Source organism: Alligator sinensis, unplaced genomic scaffold, assembly GCF_000455745.1.
Source record: "Alligator sinensis unplaced genomic scaffold, ASM45574v1 scaffold682_1, whole genome shotgun sequence".
Taxonomy (NCBI): Eukaryota; Metazoa; Chordata; order Crocodylia; family Alligatoridae; genus Alligator; species Alligator sinensis.
The window spans coordinates 991,568-999,377 of NW_005842011.1; the positions used below are offsets into that span (position 1 = coordinate 991,568).

The 7,810-nt window shown below is 46.5% G+C and overlaps 1 protein-coding gene across 1 annotated transcript in view; it reads left to right on the top strand.

Annotated features, from left to right (window-relative positions):
- PRKN (parkin RBR E3 ubiquitin protein ligase) overlaps positions 1 to 7,810 on the top strand; it is a 939,557-nt gene that overhangs the window by 898,533 nt on the left and 33,214 nt on the right. The window lies entirely within an intron of this gene.

Below are 7,810 nucleotides of genomic sequence, written 5' to 3' on the forward strand. Positions count from 1 at the left end.
CAACACTTATTGGGCCAGAAAAAGGAAGAAACGGATTGTATATCCTAGTGGTTAGGGGGAATTGCCTAAAATGTGGAAGACATAGGTTTTCCTCCTTGCTCCAATTAACATTTGTATGCTATGAAAGAGCACCAGGGGAAGAAATTGAGAGAGACCCTGCAAGATTAGAAATTATCCTCGTGATATGCAATACTGGCATTCAACTCCCTGGCCTGAATCAAGGTAAAGCAGTTTGCTGAACATTGGGCCTCTACACCCAGGTGAATGTTCTAACTATTGGGCTATTAAACTTTGGGGGTTATACTCTCTTTCTGCTTTTGACCAGGAATTTCATCATGGTCCTGAGAAGCTTTTCCTGACTAAAAATTTTTGAGATTGACACACACCCTCAAATTCTGTCATGATAAATGGACTTTTCACAATTAAAAAAACAAAACAAAAATCTTCATTAAAATTTCCCCTTCTGGCATGCTACAGATCTCAATACCAGGTTGAAGACATCCTTTCATTGCACTTTAGCTGAGCAGTTGTCCACCTCTATATACACTATAAGTTTCTCTGTAGAGCCAAATATATCACATAAACAAAAGTAATCACATGATACCAAATAAACAAATGTTTAGAAAGCTGTACGCTGAGAATGTAATAGTGGAATAGTTCCTTGTATTTGTAACAATGATAAAAAGTAAAATAATGATTAAATTAAATAACAGAAGAAATAAGGTACCCTCAACCTCTTTTAGGCTTGTTTCAGACCAGAAGAGAAATATAGTCTCTCACCACTGATCTGTATTTCTGAAATCAGTAACTTCTTTGTTATGCCCAAGAACTCATATAAATGGAAATCTCATAAGAATCAGCTTTGGAACGTTTTCCAAATAGCGTTTGGCAAAGGAGACCCTTGGCTACAGGCATCTGCTCTTTTAGTAGTAAAAATAACAGAGTCTTTGAGGGAAGACAAGACAGGCCAGAAGGTTCTTGAACCCCATTTGCTATATTTGTGTAGCCTTCAGCACACTTTCTGATGTGCAGGCATCCTGTAAAATTTTCTGCTTGAAAAAAATAAGTTATTAACCCCCATGGTTCTGTAAAGGTGCCTACAGTTGCTCACTGAACCTGATCTACATTCACATGGAGTACTTTGTGCCATGTAAACATAGACTGGGAGCAGTGCATAGAAACCAGTGTAAGTAACTCAGAGTGTAAGGAGGGGTGGGTAAGATCAGGGGGGTTGGTGAGTCTGGAGGGGCAGGGCTGGCTGGATTGGCAGGGGTTGGTGGGTCTATGTAGGGGGGTTGGTAGGTCCACAGGTTTGGCAGGGCTGGTCGGGAGAACTGCCCAGTTGTGGCAGGAAAGAGGGGGCCAAAAAAAGCCTAATCAGGACTGTGGGGGTGGGAATAGTGCAACTCAAGGGTTGGGGCAAGAAGCTGAGGTTTCCCAGCCCCAGGGCTATGTTGCAAACATATACAGATATTTGTGTCATAGGATGGGGTCCCTGAGGATAGCTGTGATCTCCTAAGGCCCCTCGACCGTGCCAATTTGGCCTGATGGGCACCCTCTTTTCTTGCCCACCACGTCTTGATTAAAAAGTAATGTAGGGAGGCTGCCTTTATATCCAGTCAGACACGGTCCTGATGGACTTCCCTGGACCCCATGGGTCCCCAGCCTTATGGGCTATATGTGTGGCTCCAACCACCCCTTTACCATGCCCCAAGTCTCGCAAAATGGCATTGATATTGTACAGCCTGGGCCTTGCTGTGAATTGGCCCCCTTGTCCTCTCTGGGCTCTCTGCAGCCCTGTCCTTGCGCTTCACTGACGCCCAGGCTCTCTGCAGCCCTGTCCCTGCGCCCGTCGTGCCACACCCTCATTGGCGCCAGGGTCTGTGCACCCCAAATACCACACCCTTACTGGCACCGGGGTCTGTGTGCCCCAAATTTTACACCCTCACTGGTGCCAGGGTCCCCACGCTGCAGTGGGCCCCCAATGAGGCCTCCTTCTTTTCTAAATAGCCTCACCCAAACCACTGGTATTATAAAACTACAACCAAACATAAGCCCCTGGGCAATAACATAACACCAACTGCATAAGGTGTGCGCTGCCCCTTTACATTACTAGGAGCAGAACTTAGGTCTCTTCCCTTCACTCACTGTAGGAGGGCTCCTTCCCCCTTGGCCGCCGGCAGAGAACTGAACTCCCTAGGCCCCATCCTGGGGTTTATATGGGCCCAAGGCCCCGCCCCTTCCAGGCAGCTGACCAGGTGCAGGAGCAAGCTAATTTCCTCATTAGCTGGTTGCCTTGGCAACCTGCACCTGGGCTCCCCCCAGGCAGTTTCTGCTCTTCTTGGAGCAGGCACCTAAGTGCCCTGCGACAATTTGCAAGATCAAATTAACCCTTTCTTAAATCAGGTTAACCCAATCTCTATCTAAGTTAGCGCACCATCTGTACATGACCCTTTAACATAAGTGTTACTTTGGGGTTGTTAAACATAGTCCACAGGACCTCCAGAGGGGCCGGGAATGTGGGGGTGGGACCTGCCCTGAATTCCCAGGACTGGAATCCTGATGAGCACCTGTGTTAGCAACAGAGGAGTGAGCAATGGCTGCGTTAACCTCCACACTGCCACCACTGCTTGCCCCACTGTCACTGCCACGTCCAGATGCAGCCCAGAAGGTCTCTTGTGGTCCAGATGTAGCCTATGAGAAGCTCTGTTGTTCAGATCTGCTCTGGGGGCTTATGAGAATTTGACACCCCAAGGGTAACTGCTGTTCATTTTAGTGGATGAGATGGTGATGAGATAAAAGTGAAGGAAATGTAGGAATCATTATGGAAGATTACCCCTATTTATTTGCACATGCAGAACCGGAAGTGATGGTAAAGCCACCCTAGGGATGCCTCCTTCTATTCTCAAGTAAGCTGCAGACAGACCACCAGGGCATTAATGTATATTACCCCTGTGATGGCTTTACTGCTCATTTCTGGGTTTAGTATATGAATGCAAGCGAGGGTATGCAGAGGTTGCTCAAGAGCAAAGCTTCCTAGTATTTCTAGGGACATGATGTTGGCATGCCTGTGGACTACAAGACTGCATGGCCTTCCAAATAAATACAGCTCTTGTAAGCAATAGCGTTCTAACAGAAATGATGCCTCAGGCTAAATACATACCCTCAGTGCTAATATAATCATATGTCAGGATTAAACTGCAAACTGCCTGGTTTTCTTTATGACTTCCCAGTATCTCTGAACTTCCTTTCAGATATCAGAAATGCTCGCGATTTTCATTTCATTCATAAAAATATTTGCTGGAGGGATTTATAGCTACAAAATATTTGTTCATATCAGTTGCTACTATGAATTAAATTTTACTATGTGCCAAGGGACAAACATATCAGTGACACAAAAGCTCAGTGTGAGAAGCCATGTTTGGAGTGAAGAAGATAATCAGCTGAGTCTGGACATTCTTAGATTTATGCTTATGTTAGGAATGAGTGTTGGGGCATATCTTTGTCCCAGATGTGTTGCTGAACCCAGATGTGTTGCTGAGAAGCATGCCCCCACCTACCTCTCCTGCTCCACTGCCAACTCCCAAAAATGATGCAGCAGAGTTACCAGGGAGCAGCCCCGAGAACATGCCCCAGTGCCATGCCATTGTTATGCTGTTGGCATTAGGCATGCTTATTGACATAGGTTCAGAGTATCCTTTAAGATGGCTTCACTGCCTCAATTAGGAATTGGTGTGCACAGAGGGAGCAAGTGAGCAGAGTGTGCCTCAGCAGCAAGAGCGGAGGCACTAGAGATAAGCCTGTTAACGACACATGTTCTTTGTTTTTTGAATGAGGTTTTTCTGACACTTAGAGGAAAAAATTCTCTGCTCTAAGAAATATGCACATGTTGTTTTTGATGCAGGAGCTGACAGTTCTTAACACTCAATGGAGAACAATTTATGATATCAGATTTCTGCTTTTTTTTTCTGTGCTCCACTGAATTTCTAATATTGGCTGATTCTCAAGTATAGTAGCTCCAGCACAGAATCCTGTTCATCTGCTCTCACCAGGCTCTTGAAACCAGTTTATTTGCTGGCTTTCAATTTTCAAATTTCCTGCCACCTCCTCTTTGCCCCCCCCCTCCAAAAAAAAAAGGAATTGAAGCTGAGCTCTCCCTTGCTACAGAAAGACGAAAAGCTAGTACTCTCCTTCTTGTTCTATACTGGGACGTAAGCTTGATAAGACCTCTCCCACAGGACTCCACCACCCCTACAGCCTGTCCTCACTGCACCTGGCTATCTCTTTTGTACAAATGTGTCCTGTTCCTTTGTTCCTAGAGTGCACTGAATCCAACTTGTCCAGACTTGCCCCCACATCATGGTCAATGCAACCTCACATATATATTTCTCACCTAAAGGGATTATCAGTCATAAATCAGTCCATGTCAATCATTCTTTCTTTGGCGGTATTCCCAATCACCTCTCTCTAATTATATAAATTGCTCCATCGTTGGAGGAACCCTCAGTCTCCCGTCAGTCCTTATATAAATCACTTCATTCTCAGAGGAATTGTCCATCATCAATCATTACTCACCCAAACCTCTCTGGGGAGCAAATCCACTCTGAATCAATTAAACCTGTGCTCAAACAACTGTAAAAATTGGATGTTTCCTTCAATGAGTTGGCCTGGGTTAAAATCAGTCTGACATGCAGGTTTCTCTTTATTCAATTGATTCTGACTCCTTAGCAGGTCATCAGATCCTCACTCTGGACAATCTTCCATTCCAGCAGGGTTCCAGGTCAGATGGCCACCTTCCCAAGCCTAGCCTCAGCTCCTGTTCCAGCCATTCTTAGCTGGCCCACTGCTGGAACTCACCATGCTAATTCTCCTCCCATTCGCTCTGGTGCTCAGTCCCATTCTGGGCTCCCGGTGCTCCCAGCTCCATTTCATGCCCCTGCACAGACTGTGCTGCTGCCTACAACTACCTGCATGACTCCTCTCCTGGGGAAAGTGAACTGGCAGAAATTTTTTCTTGCATTCCGGTTTCCTGGACCAATCAGTGCCAGCTCCTGGAGTGTGCCTCGTTGTGTGCTGGGGAATCGTCCTCAGACCAACCATGACCTTTCCATTCTGTAATAGGCAAATTTATTAATACACAGTGATAACAGAAAAAAATCAATATAAAAAACAACCAAGAAATTCTGTATATCTACCAAATCCTAGGGCTGTCATCAGTGTCAAAGTACATCTGGCCAGGACACAGTCTTCACTTTGAGGCTCTTTCTTAGGTGTCAGCATGTCAGCAGCCTGGAAGTGGGATGCCAAGGCCCACAGCCCCACTCCAGTGAAGTGGATGAGATGGACAGGTAGTATGTCCTCTGTTCATGGTGGCCTTGGGGACGCTTCCCAGGGATGGGGTTGGACGGGGGCTCTCTCAGGGAGGAGGACAGGGAGGAGGAACCTGGGCAGGATGGGGAGGGACAGGTAGGGACCCTTTGTTACTATCAAGTCTCTGCTTTTGTATTCTCCTTCCTTCCCCACTGATGTCTTCTGATGACTCTTCATCCATGGCTATCTCTGGTCCCTCTGTGTGGTGACATATCCACGTAGCTTTCTGGGCCTTCTCCTAATTTGGTCTGTTCTCCCAAAACTGGGACTCGGGCTCCACTGCTCTGGGGCCTTGTTAGCTGGTGCCACCATTATCTTATGTTATGGGCAGTGTAATACATCCTCCCTCTGTTTTACAGACTGTGTATCCTTGTTCTGTTAGACAGCCTGTTTGCCTTGAAGGCTTTAATCTCGTGTTATGGAACAGTATGCTACATACCCCGTCAATGCTCAGGCTATATGAAACTCTGTGTGTGTGACACCCAGGCTTTTTAGAAATCAGCTAAACCCTGCTACCCACCCTTTGTATATTCATAGATTTCGTAGACATTAGGGCTGGAAGGGACCTCGGAAGATCATCAAGTCCAGCCTCCTGCCCCAGGGTCAGGAAGTCAGCTGGGGTCAAAGGATCCCAGCAAGATAAATGTCCAAATGTCTCTTGAAGGAGTCCAGAGTAGGTGCTTGCACCACCTCTGGAGGCAGTTTGTTCCAGGCCTTGGGGGCTCAGTCACTTCTTCCTTATGTCCAGCCTGAAACGGTCTTGGAGGAGTTTGTGACTGTTTGAACTTTTTGTCCCTTGGGGCACTCTGGTGAACATGTGTTCCCCCAGATCTTGATGTACACCCCTTATATACTTATAAGCAGCCACCAGGTCCCCCCTGAGCCTGCACTTTTCCAGGCCGAAGAGTCCCATGGCTCTCAGCCTCTCATCATAAGGCCTGTTCTCCTGCCCTCTGATCATGCGCTTGGCTCTTCTCTGGACTCTCTCAAGCTTCTTCACACCCTTTTTGAATTGTGGAGCCCAGAATTGGATGCAGTACTCCAGCTGCAACCTCACCAAGGTCGAGTACAGCGGGAGGATGACATCCTGGGATTTGCTTGAGAAGCATTTATGGATGCAAACCAGAGTTTTGCTCGCTTTATCAGCTGTGACATCACATTTTTGGCTCATATTCATCTTGTGGTCAATCATGACCCCCAAGTCCCTTTCTGCTGTGAAGGTAGCAAGTGTAGCACTGCCAAGCCAATAAACGTGCTGTGGGGGTTTTTTCCCAAGGTGGATTACCTTGCAGTTTTTGGTGTTGAATGCCATCAGGTTTTTGTCCGCTCATTTTCTGAGCCTGTTAAAGTCAGCCTGGATCACCATCCTATCCTCAAGTGTAGACGTTTTACCCCAAAGTTTGGTGTCATTGGTGAACTTGGCCAGTCTGCTTCTGATAACAATGTCTGAATCATTAATAAAGAAGTTAAAAAGTATAGACCCAAGGACGGAGCCTTGGGGGACCCCACTGGTCATGGTGCACCATGATGATTTATTTCCATCTATTACCACTCTCTTGGTCCAGCCTCAGAGCCCATTCCCCAGCCATTGAACATGTAGCTGAGGCTGCAGTTGGCCAATTTTTCCATGAAGAGATCATGGGACACCAGATCGAAGGCTTTTTAAAAATCAAGATATATGACGTCAATCTTTTCTGCCTTGTCCTGGTGATGCGTCACCTAGTCATAGAAGGAGATGAGATTGGTCAGGCAAGACCTACCCACAACAAACCCATGCTGGCTGTCTCTCAGGATGTTGCCATCAGCCAGTTTGTCAAGAATGGTCTCTTTGATAATTTTTTCCAAGATCTTCCTCGGGATAGAGGTCAGGCTGATAGACCTCTAGTTCCCTGGATCTACTTTCCTCCCTTTCTTGAAGATAGGCACCACATTGGCCTTCTTCCAATCTTCAGGCATTTCACCTGAGCGCCAGGAGTTCTCGAAGATCCATGCCAGGGGTTGAGCTATGATGCCTGCCTGCTCCTTTGTTGCCCTGTGGGGTCAGGCCAACTCTCAGGATCTCAATACTGTGCTGTTAGACAGGAGGGTGTGACACAATTGCACATATACAAGCACACAAATCAATTAGGTGCATATACACACATACACACACACTACCAACTCAGGCACATACACATCCAAACCAGCCTAGGCACATGCACACCTATCACCAATTCAAGCACATACACTCTACATACTAAAAATTAGACAAAAATCAATTGTCAATACCCGCACACTCAGTACACATACACAGATCACTAATTCGTATATCATGCACACAATTACACACACACACACACACACACACACTCACTCACCAGTTCATAGATTCATAGATGTTAGGGTCAGAAGGGACCTCAATAGATCATCGAGTCCGACCCCTGCATAGGCAGGAAAGAGT